The sequence below is a fragment of the Heterocephalus glaber genome, unplaced genomic scaffold (assembly GCF_053883595.1).
Source record: "Heterocephalus glaber isolate CG9 unplaced genomic scaffold, H.glaber_assembly_v1.0 deba00001586, whole genome shotgun sequence".
NCBI lineage: Eukaryota > Metazoa > Chordata > Mammalia > Rodentia > Bathyergidae > Heterocephalus > Heterocephalus glaber.
Window position 1 is genome coordinate 11,131,959 of NW_028258364.1, and position 20,467 is coordinate 11,152,425.

Here is a 20,467-nt window from a genome sequence, read left to right on the forward strand (position 1 = left end):
TCAAAATTTAGAGAAAGGCAAAATGATTTGCCCAAACTGTCACAATGATTATATATAGACATACCTAGCATTATAATATACTTCATATGATAGTTGTTGTATTAAACAGTTTATAGACAGTATATAATTTCCGGTCTTCAAACAACTTTGTGAGGTAGGCATTATTTCTTCATTAATGTGTTAGTTGCATTTCTCTCATTGCTAAGACACCTAAAGTTAAAGGGGAAAGGGTTTATTTACCTCATAGTTTGTAGAGGTTTCAGTTCATAATCAGGTGGCTCCAAGGCAAGGGTGGCATATGGCCGAGGAGAAATAGTTCATGGCACCCACATGGTATAAAATGCAGCAAGGGACATTTACAGTGTCTTCCTGCCCTTTTTATCCCATCCAGAATACCAGGATTAGGGTGGTGCAAAACCAATCATGTGTAGTGGTTTAGTAATCACATGGCCTTAATCCCAGCATCATACAGTCTAGATTCAGCCACCTTCAGAATAGCCCCACTTCATTTGCATGAGGCTTTAGGGGGCTATAACAATTAGTGCATATTAATTACACATTACCATATCTACCTCACTGATAAGAAAACGGAAGGAAAAAATTACCCTTTTTCAAGAAAATCAAATAGCTGGAGAGTGGTAGACTGGAATTCCATTTAGATCTTTATACTTCAGAAAGAACTCTCTTTGGTGACTACTGCCCCACACTGTTAGAGAAAAAGAGAAGGCTCTGTAGGAGAGCCAGGAAGAAGAAAGGTAGCTTCAGAAGAAAAGCGGTTTTCACTTTGGCCAGTTGTTAATTGAATTTCACCTCCACCTGTTAGTTGAGTATGTAGGGTCTTGCTACATAATTTTTTGAATGTTTTCTCTTCTGAAAACCAAGGAACTAAATTATAGTGCCAGTTTACTTAGCCAGGACCTTGACTTTATTCATCATGATTAAAAGTTAAATGTCATTAAACCCTCCTAATTTAATTTATTAATATATTCTTATGGAGTAAATAAAAGCTGTTCAATTGAGAGAAAAACCATTACATGCTTTAGAAAAACCATAGATCATTATACTAAAAAGAACATATAATTTAAAATGACATTTTAATACCATATGAATAGAATACCCAAAGTATCCTCGGATATTAAGGTTAAAAGAGAATCTTGAAATTAATAAGGTGCCCATTAATTCTTCCCATCTGCTTAATTTTGATCTATTTCTTTTTTACATATATTTAAAATTTAATTGTGTTCAATGAAGAAAGCCTATATTCTCAGCATGGATTATTATGTATCTACATTGTAAACAACTTTAAAAAGTTACTGTTTTATTTGAACAAGCAGACCTGCAAGTTCCAAATCAGGTTCACAGTATTCACTTAATATTTATACTAGATGTAATTTGGTGTGTTTTCAAATTGAAAATAAATGTATTTCATAGGGGCTCTGAGTAGGCTATTAACCTGAAGTCATAACTGATTTTTATTGTGGTTGTTCAAAGGCAAAGTTTCATTTACCTTGATTACTGTAGTCTACCAATTTTTTTCAATTTGTTCTTTTGCATAAGAAAATGATATGATTAAGCCTGTGGATAGGAAATTTTCTCAAGTTATTTTTCCATTATTAGTAATAAATGTATAATAGGCATCTAAGTTCCCACACTGAACCCCATGGTGATCAACTGAATGAATTGACTGGATCACCAGCTGCGATTACAGAGTGTAATCCGTAGCGAGGGATCAGAGATTTCTCTGTGCAAATTTAATTTATCCCTAAGGGGATCAAAAGCTCATCAATGCTCTATTCTTTCCAAGTGGGCTAAAAGCTTGAAGCAATTAATATTTGAAAAATATTTTCTTTCATTCACATTGTTTTTCAGTATGTAATCTTTTTGGCTCTATTTTAGCTATTTATATGATGTGTTCTTAAATCAGAAAGGCATGGAACATATTTTGTTGTTGTTGTTGCTATTGTTTTGGATTAGTGTTTCCTAAAAGGTATTTATTCACCAAGTTAAACAAAACGGCAGTGTCTACATGCTCATTTCATCCTACTTCCCAAATGAAGTGACTAATAACTTTCAAGGGGTCTAGATTATTCCTACACAGCAAAAACGAGAAAAATTGTTTTATCATTAACACAAGAGACTTTGCCTCTTTTCAGTTGGGAAGACACTGTGTACTAGCTGCGTTAGCCTCAAGGCTGTTGATTAGATGCACAGACGTGTTAGAAACAGAGCTCCTAGCAATGTTTAACATGACTAGTGAATGAATAAACAATTTTTTTATGCTTCCCAAAGACAGTACGCTGTTCTTATCAATTATTATACGCAGTAAAATGCAAGCCTGTGTGATTATAGGGTTCTTATAAATCCGGCCATTATTCGTAAGGAAAATATTCAGAAATGGAAAGATATGATAAGTGTAAGTAGAAAACAAAGTTTTATTTTGCTTTAAAACAGTGACATAACTGAAAGTATGACATATTGCCAAGAGTCTTTATTATAATAACATGTTGACAAATGATATTGTGAATGGGTAATCTGTAATACTACAAAGCACCGATTAGAGAGAATCTTGTATATTATTCTTTCATTAATATCTCTCTCTAGTAGTACATTTAGTGTTTAGAGGGCCATATTAACTCTTTCTGTTCATTAGTGCAACATTGTATTTTATGATGAGAGTTAAAAAATATAGTAAATGAAACTGCAGTTGCTATAAGAGGAAAGGTCCCTATATACAGCTTAGTACATACAAATATACTTAACATTAGCAAAAATTGTTCTGAGGAGGAAATTAACAAGTAATTAGATCCATAAGAGAGTTTTAAAAATTCAGTGACTTTTGATACGCTTTTTGCTTAATGGTAGAAAACTATAAAATATGTCTTAGAAAAACAACATATGAAATTTTGTAATAAATTATGTATTCCTTTGGATTAGGAATTTTGTGGTATTCTAAAATCTAAAATACTACAAGAAGAGTGGGTATATTACACCACCTTTCTGTGACATATTTTCTCTTTCTTTGACATTCTTACCCGGGTCCTATAGACCTATACAAGATCCTTGGACACAATTTAGGCTTATAACATTTAGGTTGGAGAAAAAATTCCACTTTCTTTTCAATAATCTCTAAAAAAAATTCAGTTCCCTTACTTGTGAATATAGGCAAAAATCTCAGCCATATCAAATAAAATTTAATACTTACATATCAATATATATCACATTATTTTTCATAGTCCATTATTGTTACAGATACCTCCAACTACTCTTTACACTCATTGCTACTCTAAAGCTATGATTCTGCTGAACCATTGCTAGATGTTATTAATTAGGGGGTTAATAAACAACAATGAATATTTATAATATAACAAATTTATTTTAAATTTTTATAATTATATATCTATAAAAGGGGCTTTTGTTCACTACAGTGCTAAAGGGTCTACAGCACAAAAGAAAAAGAAGTGCTTGGGAATCCCTGCTTTAACTGCTTTTGTTAAATAAAAGCAAGAGCTGTGTGAGTGTTTCAAGTGCATTCAAATAAATGAAACAGAAAATCAAACAAATGCAACTTATTTATAATAATCACAATCTTCTGTACTACATTTTGTTATATATAGCTTAATATAAAATTGTATATGGGAAATGAAAAAACACTTTTAAAAACAAAAATTAAAGAAGCATAACAATGAATCTATTTTCTCAATGTACTATGCTATGGGGAAAAACATCCTTAGGGACCATACCTTGTTCACAAGGATTGAGGATGTAAGGAAGGCATATAGCATAAATGATTGAAAAGAGAAAAAATGATAGAGAAAATTAATAATCCTTTAAATAATGCCAGCTGAGTTCATACAATCCTAAAGCATTGATTTGCAGATGAATGGCGTGATCAATGTTCTAGGAGATATTTGAGCTGTCCTAAAATAGAATTTTGAGAGTAAAAAGTAATGTAGGTGTGATCTAAATTGTAACGGATGCACTTATATGGCACTTACTATATCATAGACTTTTCTCTATGCTCTTTATGTACAACAGTTTACTTAAATTTCACAATTATGCTCTAAAATTCTTACAATTATTCTCCCTATTGTTCATGGGAGGAGAAAGAGGCATAAAGAGATGAAGAAACTTGACCACAGTCACACAACCTTTAAAGGTCTACTATCTCGAATCTATAAAGAACTTAAAAAGATCAGACCTCCCAAATTTGAAGACCCAATACGAAAATGGGCATCTGAAATGAACAGACATTTCTCAGACAAAGAAGTAGAAATAGCAAATAAATACATGAAAAAATGTTCAACATCACTGGTCATTTGAGAGTTGCAAATGAAAACAACACTGAGATTCCACTTCACTCCAGAAAGAATGGCTGCTATCATGAAGTCAACCAATAACAAATGCTGGCGGGGCTGTGGGGAAAGAAGAACCCTGCTCCACTGCTGGTGGGAGTGTAGACTGGTGCAACCACTGTGGAAATCAGTATGGAGATACCTCAGAGAATTAGGACTGGAAGTCCCATTTGACCCTGCTATTCCACTGCTGGGGATCTTCCCCAAAGAATTAAAAGAATCATACCACAGTGATATATGTGCACCCATGTTCATAGCAGCACAGTTTGTAATAGTTAAAACTTGGAAACAGCCCAAATGCCCATCAACTGGAGACTGGATAAAGAAAATGTGTTTTTTTTATAAAATGGAGTACTACTCAGCCATAAAAAATGAGAAATTAGAGACATTTATAGCTAAGTGGATGCACATTGAGGCGATACTCTTAAGTGAAATAAATAGGACACACATGAATAAATACCAAATAGTTTCTCTGGTGTGAGAAACTCAAAGTGTAAATAAGGACTAAATGTATAATAGGTAATGTGAAAGAGGAAGAAAAGGGGCAAAGGGGAAGGAAGTGGGAGGGCTAGGGGAAAGGATAGAAGGGAATGGGATTAATATGAGAAAGTGGAAAAATAGGAACAAAATCTTTGTAAATAGGGAGGAATGGAGGGGTTGAAGGGAGAGCTGGGCAAGGGTGAAAAATAAGAACCAAGAGAGACTATGTAAAGGTGCAAATTTCCAATGAAGAATGTCATTATATTGTATACCTAAAATGTACCAATGATTAGAATGAATAATTGATAATGCAAAATAGGAAGAAAAGGTCCAAAGGGGTAGGGGTAGTGGGAGGGGCAGAGGAAAGGAAAGAAGGGAAAGGAAAAATGATGAAAAATGGAAAAAATGGAAATAAAGTCTTTGTAAATAAGAAAGGGTGGAGGGAGTGAAGGGAGGGCTAGGAATGGGGAAAAAATAAGAACCAAGATGCATTATGTAAAGGTACAATTCCCAATGAGAAATGTAATTGTGTTGTACCAATACAATGTACCAATAAAAGAATTTAATAAAAAAAAAAAAAGAAAGAAATCTGAACCCTGCCACTAGGATGTCAGAACCCTCACCCTTAAGCATCTCTATTACCTTTTCTTGATAACAAAAACTAAAAATTAGGATAGCAAAGTCTTGAGAAGATCTGCATATGTGAGTAAGAAATTTCAGAAAGTGATATGTCAGAGCAGAAGTTAGAGCTTTTTACAATGGATATGCTTGATGAAGTGAGAAGTTGTTGATCATATAATTGATAAAGATGTCAGGTTGCAAAGATTTACAAAATGATTGGTTGTATTGAGAGCAAACTAGTGACATGTTGACCACTTTTCTCCTTTATAAAAGCTTCTCAGACCTAAGTCAAGCTTATTTTCATCGCACAAGATATCAGTCACAAGGACAACTGACTTCCTCATGCTTCACTCTCCATTCACTTTTTCTCTATGCAAGACATCCCTTGGTCCATCTTACTTCATCTTTATTCACATATCCAGGGAGACAGAATACTCTGAGTTCTTCCATGTGCCCATGTTTTCAAAGCATTTCAGATTGGGAATCTCACTGACTGCAGATTCATACTAATTTTTTCCTGGAAAAATTAAAACTATGTTTTAGCCACAGTCCTGGAGCACAATTGAGAAGAAATCTCATAGCAACAATTTTGGTAGCTAAATTCCTTATAGGCTATATCATACTTCTCATGTAAGAGATGGTTTGAAAGATTATATTGTTTTCCCAAATTATACAACCAGTTATTGACAGCATCCAGACTCTTATGAATACGATTTATAACTAAAACAATTTTAACAAAATGGGTTCTTCAAACTATAAACACTCCACATTTATAATCATTTTATTTATTTAGGTACTGGGAATTGAACTCAGGACCTTGTGCTTGCCAGGTAGGAGCAGCACCACTGAGCTACATCTCTCATTTTTACTTCCTCTTCTCCTCACCATCCTCCTCTCTCGCTGCTTCCCCAGGTACTCTTACCACCCTCAGAAAGTCTATCTCCATATTTCCGACCATCTTTGATTCATTTTGCTGTTTAAATTATTAATATTTGTGGTCTCTCATATAGGAGAAAACATATGATATTTCACCTTCTGTTTCTGATTTTTTTTTCACAAGCGTTATCACCTTAAGATCTATCCATTTTCCTACAAATAATTTAAATTAATCTTTTATGGCTGAGTGATACTGCCTTCTGTATATATACCATATTTTCTCTTTCCATTCATCTGATGATGAGCATACAGGCCACTTCCTAGATTTAGCTATTGTGAATTTTGCTGCTATAAACTGGAGTATGATGTCTGTAACATGTTGGGAAGATACCCAGAAAAGACATATCTAAAGTCAAATAAAATTTCTATTTTTAGTTTTTAGAGGAATATTTTTTGGGGGGAGGGGCTACCGGGGATCGAACCTGGGTCCTTGAGCTTGCGCAGCAGGTGGCAAAACCACTGAGCTAAATCCCCGGCCCTAGAGGAATTTTTATACTGATTACAACAGTGGTTGTTTTAGCTTATATTCCCATCAACAGTGTGAAGTGTTCTTTTTTCTCCTTTTTCCACAGCCTCATCAGCATTTATTGTTTTGGTTTAGTTTTTGAGTCTTTAATAGTAGTTATTCTAACTGAAGAGTTCCCAGTGTTGTGCAATTTGTATCTCTCTCAAGGCTTTTTCATGTACTTATTGGCTGTTTCTACATCTTCATTTGAGAGGTGTCTACTCATTTCAATTGCTCATTTTTTATTGAGTTTTATTTTTGATGGTCTGCTTTTTTGAATTCTTTATAAATTTTAGATATTAGTCCTCTGTCTGAGGAGTAATTGGCAATTTCTTTTCCATTTTGTAGGTTGTCTCTTCACATTGCTGATTTCTTTGTTTCCTTTGTTTTCTCTTTAACTTGATAGAATTCCATTTGTTGATTTGGGTATTGTTTCCTGTGCAGTTGGGGTACAATTTGCAAAGTCCTTGCCTATCTCTGTCTTCAAGAGTTTTTCCATTTTTTTTTATTCCAGAAGATTCAGTGTTTCTGTTTTTATCTCTAGGTTATTAATTTATTTTTATTTGATTTTAGTATAGGACGAGACATATAGTTCTATATTCATACTTCTACATGTGGATATCTAGTTTTCTTAGCACTATTTGTGAAAGAGGTGACACTTCTCCAGCATATATTTTTTCCCCTTTGTCAAAAGTCAGACGGCCGAAGGTGCATCCTCAATTCTATTCCCTTGGTAAATATGTCTAATTTTGTGCCATTACCATATGGTTTTTATTATTGTAGATTTAGAGTAGGACTTGAAACCCAACAATGTAATGCTTCCTGATTTGCTCTTTTTGTTCAGGATTGCTTTGGCTATTCTGGGCCCCTTCTGGTTCCATATAAATTAGAGTTGTTTTTTTCCAGCTCTGGAAGAATGCTATTCATATTTTGATTGGGATTGCATTAAAACTATATATCAGTTTGGTAATAGGGCTGGCCATTTTGACAATACGAGTTCTGTCTATTCAGGAACAGGGGATGTCTTTCCATGTTCTAGTGCCCACTTCAATCCCCCTTTTCAGAATATTATAGTTTTTATTGTAGAGGTTTTTAACATCCTTTAAGTTAAATCCTAGATACCTCTCATGATTGGGATTGTTTTCCTAATTTTTTTCTTGTGGTTTTATTCTTACTGTAGAAGTCTACTGATTTTGTTTGATGATTTGTATCCTGTCACTTTGCTGAATTTATTAGTTCTAAGAGTTTTCTTGTGGAGTATTTTTGAGTCTTTTGTGTGAATGATTATTTTATCTGAATATAGTGATAGTTTTAGTTTTTCCTTTTCTACTTATAACCCTTTGATTTCTTTCTCTTGCCTGATTTCTCTGGCTAAAAATTTGAGTACTAAATTAAATAGAACTGATGAGTATGAACACACTTTTATTGTTCCTGATTTGATAGGGCATACTTTCAAGTTTTCCCCACTTAGTATGATGTTGGCAATGGATTTGTCATAAATGGCTTCTGTCAGTTTGAGGTAAGGTCCATCTATATCTATATCTATATCTATATCTATATCATTTATTTTCTATACCTATTTGGGTTTTATTGTGAATGGATGGTAGATTTTCGTCAAAAACTTTTTTTTACTATTGCAGTAATTAGGTAATTTTATCTTTACTTGTGTTTATGAAATGTATTTCATTTATTGATTTATGTATGTTGAATGATCCTTGCATCTTTGATATGATTTGTCACATTCTGTTTGCAAGTATCTTTCTAAGGATTTTTGTATCTATGTCCATTAAAAACATAGGCTTCTAATTTTTCTTTTTTTGTTGAATCTCTTTCTAATTTTGTCATCAGGGTAATGCTAACCACAAGGAAGGAAGTTAGCAGTGTTCCTTCCCTCTTAATTTCATGGAAGTGTTTGAGGAGTACTTGCATTAGTTCTTTCTTCATGTTCTGGTAAAAATCTGTGGTTAATCCATCAAGTCTTTCCTTGGTTGATAAGGTTTTTATTACTGTCTCTATTTCATTGCCTTTTCTTGGTCTACTGGAGGCTTTTATATTTTCATGGTTCAATTTTGTTAATTTATATGTGTCTAGGAACTTACCCATTTCTGCTAGATTCTCCACTTTATGAACATAAGCTTTCAAATTAGTTTCTTGTGACCATCAGATTTCAGCATTGTCCAGTGTGATTTGAGCTTTTTCATTTCTAATTGCATTGATAGAAATCACTTTTTTTTCTTCCTTTGGTAAGCTTGGCTTACCAAAATGTTTATCAATTGTAAATATGTATGTAACAAATGTTGGTGTACTAAATTTCTTTTTAAAAACTACTGGACATAAAAGGACCAATATAAGTATAATGGGGGATTTAAATACCCCACTTTCACAAATAAATATATCAATCACAAAAATTTGACAAAGAAATATAGTTGAACTATGTCATTGAATAAATGGACTTAATACATATCTATAGAGTGTTTCATCTAACAACAAAATACACATTCTTTCACGGTAGCACATAAAAGTTTCTCCAAAATAGGCCACATCTTAACCCATAAAGCATGCTAAAATAAAAACAAAAGAACTGAAATAGTCTGACACATTACTGGATCATATTGGGATGAAACTAGAAATCAACAGCAAAAGAAACCAGAGAAAATAGGCAAACACATGAATTTTAAATAATACATGCTTGAGTAATCATTAGATCACAGAAGAAATCATGAAGGAAACTAAAAATTCCTAGAATCAAATGACTATGAAAGCAAAACATACCAAAACTATGGGACACAATGAAACCAGTTCTAAGAAAAAAGTTTATAGTTGTGAATGCCCACATTGAAAAAAGTAGACCAATACCAAACAAATAACCTAATGATACATCTCAGAGTACTAGAAGAAAAGAGCAATCTAAATAAAAACTTATAGAGGGGAAAAAATGTACAAAGACCTGAGTGTAATGTATTGAAACTGAGATGAAAAACATAAAGGATCATGAATTAAAGAATTGCTTCTTTGAAATGATAAATAAGATTGATTAAGCCATAGCTAAATTTAAATTTCAACTTTAAATTTAATATCATGTCATAAAAATAGTGATTGAGAAATGGTAGAAGGACTAGACAGAGACACCAGAAAACTTATGAAAAAGGTTTGCTCCAAATAATAACAATCAGAATGAAAGATAAAAATATATTCCACAGATATTTGGATTCTAGAATCAGCTATTTCAATTTAGATTATCTAATTACTGGAGTCAAAGCTAACTGAATGCTACAGTTAGGTCAATTTGGTTATGTAGGAACTGAACTAGGAAATAAGAATGCACTAGATGCATAGTTTTGAATATATTTAGTTTTAGATTCCCACCAGACATCTGTATGGATATTTGTCTTTGTAAATGAAAATTAAATGGAATAGAGACACTAATGTGCTGATATGGATTTGAGAAATGATTGAAGTCACTATTCTGGTGGTCTTTGGAAAGAATGCAGAGAAGGACAAACAGTTCGGATTCCAAACTCCTAAGAAATGCAAACATTGGAATCTCTGAGTATATTGGATCCAGTAAGAGAGGCTCAGAAACAATCTAAAGGGTGAAAGTAAAAGAAACGGTGTTGAATTCCAAGAAAGAATACCATAGAGCTCTGTCTACTTTTGCAGCTAGAAAAGAACAATAAAGGATTGATGATTGCACAGTGGTGTTGACATTTTAACTGAGACTATAATCACAAATCTGTAGATATTTTCCTGAAGATTTGAGTTAATGAGATCTTCTAAAATGGAAAGTGCAATATCAAAAATCTATGAAGTTGCAGAAATCTATAAGATATTCTTCCTGTTTTTAGATTGGTTTAGATTTATTATAAATTTTATTTTTATGATTTTATGACATTATAAATTCTGCTTCTGTTTTTATATATAAAATATGTTTATAATATAGTGACTAGTATGTTTAAACTTGCATTTCATTTATCATAAGGCTTCACAATAACTTAATTCCATGATTTAAAAAAATTCTGTCATGTCATTATATTGTATACCTAAAATGTACCAATGATTAGAATGAATAATCGATAATGCAAAATAGGAAGAAAAGGTCCAAAGGGGTAGGGGTAGTGGGAGGGGCAGGGGAAAGGAAAGAAGGGAAAGGAAAAATGATGAGGAATGGAAAAAATGGAAATAAAGTCTTTGTAAATAGGGAGGGTGGAGGGGGTGAAGGGAGGGCTAGGAATGGGGAAAAAATAAGATCCATGATGCATCATGTAAAGGTACAATTCCCAATGAGAAATGTAATTGTGTTGTATACCTAAAATGTACCAATAAAATAATTTAAGAAAAAAAAATTCTGTCAGCCATTCGCATTCACAGTATTTATTCAGATTGATGGAATCTTCCTATCTGTATTCTGTAAATAAGACATTACCTGGTTAAAGATTAGGGATATTTACTTTGTGGCCCATAAAACTAGAAAAGATATATTAGAAAGAAAGATAGCATTGGATCTATGCAGTGTGGAGTTTCCTATGTGATCATGAAGGACAGGACATTTAGGAAGGAAAATATTTGAGTTCCCTTTCAACTTTGATCCCATTGTGTATGAGGCTATTAATTCTGAATAGTAATACTATTAATCCCTATTTTGATAAAAATATGTAAACATACACAAATGTTTAAGAAACCAAGAGATGGCCTAAAATTCACATTTCCCCGTTGCTTGTGTTGAAGATAAAAATAAAGCATTCTTTGTTTTGGTTAAAAAGCTACAAAAACAAATGGTTTTTTTTTTTTTTTTAGTTTTATTCTCACTTAAAGTTAATTTCAGCAGACCTTACTTTCAAGTGAGTCTTTTCTACTAACCATAAGTCATTTTAACTTGAGCTATTATAAATATTAAATCAATTTTAATTAATCTCCCCTAAGGATAGAATAGTGGAATATTTCTTTTTCCCATTTTAACATATTTGTCATACCAAGCTTCATGTACCCATGCATAATGAACTTAGATCCTATTTCCAGTAGTGGACTGAGGAAGCTGAAACAGACATACTCTTCCTGACACTGTTTCTCTTCCTCACCAGTGACTCAAAGAGAAGCAGCCTTGGGCTCATCTGTGAATAATGGTAATTCTCTCAGAGACTTCAATGATTTTTTCCATAAAGACTCATTTGATGCCCAAATAACTCATGGTATGAATTCAGTAAATATCTGTTTCTTTAAGATATTCAAATACGTATAAACTTCATTTATGTAGAAAACATTAATGAACACAGGAAGGTTGGGTGATAAATTAAAAGCATCTCTCTTTGCTTTGTCATTTATTTGTTTATTGATTTATTTATTTATTGTCATACTGGGAATTAAACTCCTTCACCTTAAGCTATGTTCCTAGCCAGTTTTTTCTTTTATTTTGAAATATATTATCATTGAGTCACTAAGTCACCAAGTCTAGCATCAAACTTTCCACCCTCTTGCTTCAACTTCCAGAGGCCTCAGATTACGGATGTATGTCACCATGCCCAGGAAAGTTTACCACCAATTTTGGCTTCCTTTCCTGTCTTTCTGAGAGGGTGATACACTCAGAGGTGTGACAGGTCTGTCTGTCTCTGTCTACAAAGGAGGAAATTAACTCTAGTTTGTTGGGAAGGGAGTTCTCAACTACTCTTACAGATTCTTTCCTATAGAAGGTCATTTGGAAAATAATACCACACATGATTAATTCCTCAGCCTCTGATGTCAAACAGATCTTTTCAAACCCAGTATTTACCAAAAACTACTTGTATAACTTTAGGACAAAAACTTACATTTTGTGAATAGCCATATTATTATTTGTGAATGGAAATAAAAGTAAGTATGTATGAATTGTTCTGTGGTTTATGTAACTTGGTAGAAATAAAGTGCTTCATAGTGCCTGATTCATAGCGGATATGTAATAATTATTAAATTATGATACAATTATATGTATATTGTATTACATGTTATTATGGAGAAGAAATATACTTACTACTGAGTTACAGAAATGTAGATCAGATAATTTGATACTGGACAATCATCTTATATGTCTTACTATGCTTTGTAGCAGTCTAAGCCCCCTATATGACATTATCTGAGGACAAAAATACAGTGAATGATAAATTATTAATTTTTCTATTTTGATTTTACTTTAATAGCACATAGTAACATATTTTGATATAATACTTTAATATCAACTTTTGGGAAGATTATAGTAGTTAAATAAAATAAAAGCAAGTAAGAAATATCTAATATTTTTTAATTTATGTCACTCACTGGGGCCTACAGTTAATTGGGCTCTCCCTACATGCCAGAAAAGGCTGCAGGTACTGACATCACACTAAATGTTTCTAAGAGTGACATTAATGATGCAGACCACTTGAAATTAAAATCTTTTAATGTGGTAGTGCAGCACTATCATCTGCACTATAATCTTGTGAATAGGGGAGGTCATATTGAATACTTTAAAAAGCTATGTATTTTCATATATAACATCTCAATTAGTGTAACTGTTAATAAAGACTAGATGGTTCTTTTTTTTTACCTAGCTTTTGACGAGGTAACTGAAAAATCATAAAAATTAGAGGACTTTCAATATAGGATACATAAATCAAGAGAGTAGCTGTAATTCCTCAAAGTGTACTATTTCAAATTGTGTGTTTTAAAACATAGCATAGCATGGCTTAAAATTTGCATTGGTTATGATTAATATTATATGTAAAAAATATTTTAATTATTTCATGACTGTTACAATATCGAATCAAAAAGTTGGATATTAAACAATAAAGGGTTTTGAGGGAAGACATGCAAGCCATTTCTCTCTTCGTTTTTCCTTTTTGTGATTTATTTTAAAGGAATTGGGACCTAGAAATTTCAAGATATTTATGAGATTTGCAAAAGAGGGCCAAAGAAACAAGAACTCTATAGACATTGCAACAGGCATTTTTAGATGCAAATCCACCATAATTCAGGGGGTAACAAAATTATTCTTCTTATTTTGGATATTCCAAGCAAGTAATTAATTTTTCCAAGCATTAAATAGTCTATTTAGTGGCTTATGTTTCAAGAGACAAACATCTAATTTTAATACTGCTATTAACTCCAACTCGATGACTTTGTAAATTGTTGTCACCACTGCCTTCCCCTTCTCTCTATCGATAAAATATGAATAATAACATTCCATTCCACGTAAAGAATAAATTAATAAAATATAGCGAAAAATTATTTTGAATGTTAAGGTGATTGAAATTCGTATTTAAAATGTTAATATAGTTTAAAGTTGCTGAATTTCAAGTTTTATGAAACTTTTTAATTGAAAAACTATTATGGATACAGTATTTCATTGCATCAGTACTGTCCTTTTTAATATTTAGTGATGGTATGAAAGGCTTATCATTGCTTAACTGTAGTTCCTTTCAGTAAAAGAATAAGCATCCTTCCTTTTATAAAAATACTCATTTTTGAAAGTCTTACTCACAAGTTGCTTTTTTTTTTTTAAGCTAAGGAAAAAAATCATAATGGAAAAATAAAATCTCAACTCCTTGGCCTGAAACCATGTAACACTGTTTTTTTAGATGGGAAAAAAGGAAGAGAGAAAAGTATGATGAACCCTTAATACTATAAGCTCCTCTAACTGAGATGAGGTGGTAATTGCTTTTTATTTTTTCTTTCTGTAACATCTCCTGGAAATGGTAATGCTTTCAAGTGAGGATCAAAGAGAATGACCTACATAAGAAATAGATTGCAACATGAAGTTACATTTCTCATCCTTTGTGATATGCTTTTTGCATCCATATTTTTGATAAGAAACACCACATAATGCTCATCATTTTTAAAATGCATTGTCACAAAGGTCAGATGGGATACTTGGAAACTGGAATAAAAATGATTTGGACCAAGGGGTTAATGCCAATAGACAAATCATTCTTTACATGCCACGCTTGTGCACTCAAAGAAAATAAGACTAAAGATTCAGAAATACACACATAGACATATTAGCTATTTCTGATATGGTGTATCTGTGGTGTATCTGTGTGTATATGTTTTAACAGAAATAGGCAACTCATATCTGTATTTTTATCCCAATATTGGACAAAAATAAAAGGGCTTAATATTAAAACAAGTAAGAAAGTGGCATGATTTTTTAAATTTTCAAACATATTTAATTCAGGAATTATTTTTTATGTTTTCATCCCTGAATCTAATCAATAGGTTAACCATATACATTAACGGGAATTTTTTACAAAGAAAAATAATTCCCATCAATTCATCACAAGGTTAAAGATCTGTCATTAATGATGTAGTTCTCAATGAAGTGCCAATTTTCCTAGATAAGCAGTACATTAAAATATTAATAAATAACTTAATGCATCAAATATTTTCAGTGGTGAAAAGTATCTAAAGAGATGAGACTTCTATGAAAAGTTCCAATATTTAGGGCATGACAGAGTAGGAATTCAGTAATACCAGGAAAAAGGCAAATAATTTAAGTCTCAAAGCTCAAATAGATTAAAAATATACTTGTCACTATAATAGTGTGACTTAAAAATTGATGCTGGTGATTCTCTGATATCATTTATAAGTATGCTTGATAGCTGAAGATGAAAAAAACTGCTACTGTGTAATGGCCCAGGTAAGATGAATATAATGAAAATAGTCCACATTGTTTTGATTGAAAATGACTTCTATTATATAATGAAATCCAAAGTGGCAATCTATGGATATTGCTTCATGTTTCTTTTAAAAGATAAAATTAGTTTATGCACACATTCTAAGTACAGCCTTCCAGAGTTATTTCAGAGGGCAGATGAATAGATGGATGTCTGCAACATGCATTTAACAATTTTGGGACCAGCATAAAGAACCTTCAGGATCCTGGACAAAATAGAAATGAATTAGCAGATACATCTTCAATGAAAGAAAATGCTTTTATAAAGCAATAGATGCATTTAACTTTATGTAAAACATTAGTCTGTTCTATAAAAATTGATATATAGTTCTCAAATATCTATTACATCTTATTTCCCTGTAATTATGATAGGATGTAACATGTGTTCCTATTAAAAGAAGCATTTTGAGATAACAATCTCTAAACAATAAACAAATCACTTCTCTACCTTATTAGAGCATAACATTCAAATAAAACACATTGTATATAAAATACTGGGCCAAAGTATTTTCAACTGTTACTAGTCTAAAATTTTTTGGATAGTCTTTCAATGAACTGACTTCCTTCAGATCAATTAAAATTTCTTCCTAATTGTCTACTACTCTCAACTCTGGGTTTGCACCTTAGTGAAATTTATACTTTTAGAAAAGAACAAATAAATCCAGATTAAACTCAGGAGACGATAAAATACAATGCCATTTATCCAAACTAAAAATGCTCAAGCAAATGTGAAAATGTGCTTCACATTTATAAAGATTATGTGTTAAAGAACCTGAAAATTCTGGAGATAATAGGAATTAAAAAATTATTTGATTTATTTATTCAACTTTAAAAAGGAAACCATAGTAACAAATGATTACATTACTGAAAATGAAATAAAATAAAGGGATGCTCAGAAAAAATGGATTGACTCACTTTTAAATATTTTAATATTCATGAATTATATACTATTAACACTAAAGAATTGCCACTTGTAATGTATCCTATGTATTCATGCTCATATTAATTACAACACTAAGAGAAGTTTTCTTGGATATAGCTTGTTAAATATAAATAACAGAAGTAGGTTTTCTAAATATATCATTTTCTCATAGGATTTTGTTTTATTCTGGAGGCTTGTTTCTTTAAAGGATATTCAGTTTATATCTGAAACAAATTTATTGAAACTAAAATAATTGTACAGGTTTTCTGTTTTCATTTTGATATTTTGTGTTTTCATTATAGCTGACAATTTGAATGTATGTCCTATAAAATATTTGTTAAGGAATATATAATATTCTTCTTGTAGATGTTAAAATCATGGCTTAAGAGCTAGAAGTCTATTAACTTATGTGAAAAAAAAGTGGAAAAAGAAATACCCATCCAGTTAAATAACTCTATTGGAAAGAGACTATAAAAATGAAATACTTACTTTTGAGAATGGGGTTCAAGGTATTGGGGAAGATTATATGGTTGATTATTCCTATTTATTCTCTTCCTTAAGCTGAGAAGGAATTTGAGCATGTTTTTCTTGACATCACTGTGTTTTTACAGAAATGAATGTTGTATTTTCTCACATGAGTAGAAAGCCTACTAAATTTCTCGATTGTGTGGGTCTCAATTCCAGACCAGAATTTCCAAATAGATTTGATCTTAGATATGGTGAAGTTAACCAACCTCCTCATTTTACAAAGAGAAAACTGAGACTTACACAGATATTCTTCATCCATGGTAACTCTAATTAGTACAGGTTACAATCCACAATGGATACACACTACAGGAATTGTAGTCAATTTTACCAGAATATTCTGTACAAGAACTAGCTTGCTCATCTGGAAACTCTGACAGTTGTCTTGAGGAACCAACAAAATTTTAGTTCTACATTTCTTCTCTCTCCCACATCTGTCCATTTAGACAATGGTGGCAAGTGAAAAGTTTGTGAATGATGAATGATATGAAATACTCAGTAAAAGATTCTAAATGATGGAATTATAATTTTCTAAAGGTGTTCTAATGAAAAAAAATGATTCACATATCCAAAAATACTAGTGTATAATTTTATAGCCTACAATTCAAAATATACTTTTTTGTTGTTAAATTCTTTTATTGGTACATTTTAGGTATACAGCACAATTACATTTCTCATTGGGAATTGTACCTTTACATAATCCATCTTGGTTCTTATTTATTCCCCATTCCTAGCCCTCCCTTCACCCCCTCCACCCTTCCCTATTCACAAAGACTTTATTCCCATTTTTTTCCGTTTCTCATCATTTTTCCATTCCCTTCTTTCCTTTCCCCTGCCCCTCCCACTACCCCTACCCCTTTGGACCTTTCCTTCCTATTTTACATTATCGATTATTCATTCTAGTCATTGGTACATTTTAGGTATACAATACAATGACATTCATCATTGGCAATTTTCACCTTTACATAGTCTCTCTTGGTTCTTATTTTTCACCCTTACCCAGCCCTCACTTCAACCCCTCCATTCCTCCCTATTTACAAAGATTTTGTTCCTATTTTTCCATTTTCTCATATTAACCCCATTCCCTTCTATCCTTTCCCCTAGCCCTCCCACTTCCTTCCCCTTTGCCCCTTTCCAGCCTATTTCACATTACCAATTATACATTTAGCCCTTATTTACACTTTCAGTTTCTAACTCACACCAGAGAAACTATTCAGTATTTATTCATGTGAGTCCTATTTATTTCACTTAAGAGTATCTCCTCAATGTGCATCCACTTAGCTATAAATGTCTCTAATTTCTCATTTTTTATGGCTGAGTACTACTCCATTTTATGAAAAACCCCATATTTTCTTTATCTAGTCTCCAGTTGATGGGCATTTGGGCTGTTTCCAAGTTTTAGCTATCACAAACTCTGCTGCTATGAACATGGACGCACATATATCACTGTGGTATGATTCTTTTAATTCTTTGGGGAAGATCCCCAGCAGTGGAATAGCAGTCAAATGGGACTTCCAGTCCTAGTTCTTTGAGGTAGCTCCATACTGATTTCCACAGTGGTTGCACCAGTCTACACTCCCACCAGCAGTGGAGCAGTGTTCCTCTTTCCCCACAGCCCCAGCAGCATTTGTTATTGGTTGATTTCATGATAGCAGCCATTCTTTCTGGAGTGAAGTGGAATCTCAGCATTGTTTGCATTTCCATCTCTCAAATGACCAGTGATGTTGAACATTTTTTCATATACTTATTTGGTATTTCTACTTCTTTGAGAAATGTCTGTTCATTTCAGGTGCCCATTTTCGTATTGGGTCTTTAAATTTGAGAATTCTGATCATTTTAAGTTCTTTATAGATTTGAGATAGTAGACCTTTATCTGAGGAAGAGCAGGTGAAGATTTTTCCTCACATTGTAGGTTGTCTCTTCATACTGCTGGTGGCTTCTCTTGCTGTGCAGAAGCTTTTTAATAAGAAGAGATCCCACTTCTTGATTGTTTGTGCTAGTTCACGGGCAACTGAGGTTTTGTTCATAAAATCTTTTCCTACACCGATATCTTCAACAGTTCTACCTAACCTCTGTTCCAACTGGTTCAGAGTTTCTATTTTAATATTTAGATCTTTAATCCATTTTGATTTTAGTTTAGTGCATGGCGAGATATATAGGTCCAGTTTTACTCTTTGGCAAGTTGAAGCCCAATTTTTCCAGCACCATTTATTAAAGAGGCTATCTTTCCTTCAGTGAGGGTGTTTGGCTCTTTTATCAAAGATGAGATGGCTGAGTGTGTCTGGCATTGTTTCTACATCTTCTAATGTGTTCCACTGGTCCTCAGGTCTGTTTCTTTGCCAGTACCATGCTTTTTATTTTTAATCACAGTAGCTTTGTAGTAGAGTTGCAGGTTGGGGATTGTGATACCCTCTGCCATTTCTCTGTTACCTAGAATTGCTTTTGCTATTCTGGGTCTCTTCTTAATCCAAATGAATTTTTGGATTGTTTTCTCAAGGTCCATGAAAGTATGCTGCTGGGATCTCAATTGGAATTGCATTAAATCTATATAGCAGTTTTGGAAGTATGGCCATTTTCACTATATTAATCCTTTGTACGCAGGAGCAGGGGATGTCTGTCCATTTTCTGATATCATCTTCAATCTCTCTTTTCAGAGTGCCATAGTTTTCCGAGAAGAGGTCTTTGATTTCTTTCATTAGGTTGATTCCTAGGTATTTCAGTGTTTTGGATGCTATTGTGAAAGGAATTATTTGCCCTATTTCTCTCTCAGTGAGTCTGTCATTGATGTAGAGGAAAGCTACTGATTTTTGTGTGTTGACTTTGGAACCAGCTACTTGACTGAATTTGTTTATTAAGTCTAGAAGACTTTTGGTGGAGTTCTGTGGGTCTTCTACATAGAGTACCATGTCATCTGCAAATAATGACAATTTGACTTCTTTTCCTATCTTTATTACTTTTATTTCTTTCTCTTGTCTAATTGCCGTGGCTAATGTATCCAGAACTATATTGAACAAGAGTGGTGATAGTGGATATTCTTGTCTTGTTCCTGATTTTAGTGTGAAGAATTTCAGTTTTTGACCATTTAGCAAGATATTGGCTGTTGGTTTTTCATAGATGGCTTTTATCAGATTGAGGTAGAGACCATCTCTTCCAATGTTTTGTAGGGTTTTTATCATAAATGCATGTTGGATTTTGTCAAATGTTTTTTCTGCATCTATGGAGATAATCATATGGTTTTTGTGCTTGGCTCTATTGATATATTGTATTACATTGACTGATTTGCATATATTGAACCATCCCTGCATCCCTGGGATGAATCCCACTTGATCAGGGTGTATGATCTTCTTGATGATCTTCAGCATTCTGTTTGTCAGTATTTTATTAAGGATTTTTGCATCTCTGTTCATTAGTGAGATTGGCCTATAGCTCTACATTTCGGTTGGGTCTTT

The 20,467-nt window shown here is 32.7% G+C and overlaps 1 long non-coding RNA gene across 1 annotated transcript in view; it reads left to right on the forward strand.

Moving 5' to 3' along the window:
* Positions 1 to 2,322: 2,322 nt before the first annotated feature.
* LOC101704483 (uncharacterized) overlaps positions 2,323 to 20,467 on the forward strand; it is a 70,718-nt gene continuing 52,573 nt past the window's right edge. Inside the window, exon 1 of the long non-coding RNA XR_205676.3 lies at positions 2,323 to 2,413. This is a non-coding gene — a long non-coding RNA (uncharacterized LOC101704483). The remainder of the gene's footprint in view (positions 2,414 to 20,467) is intronic.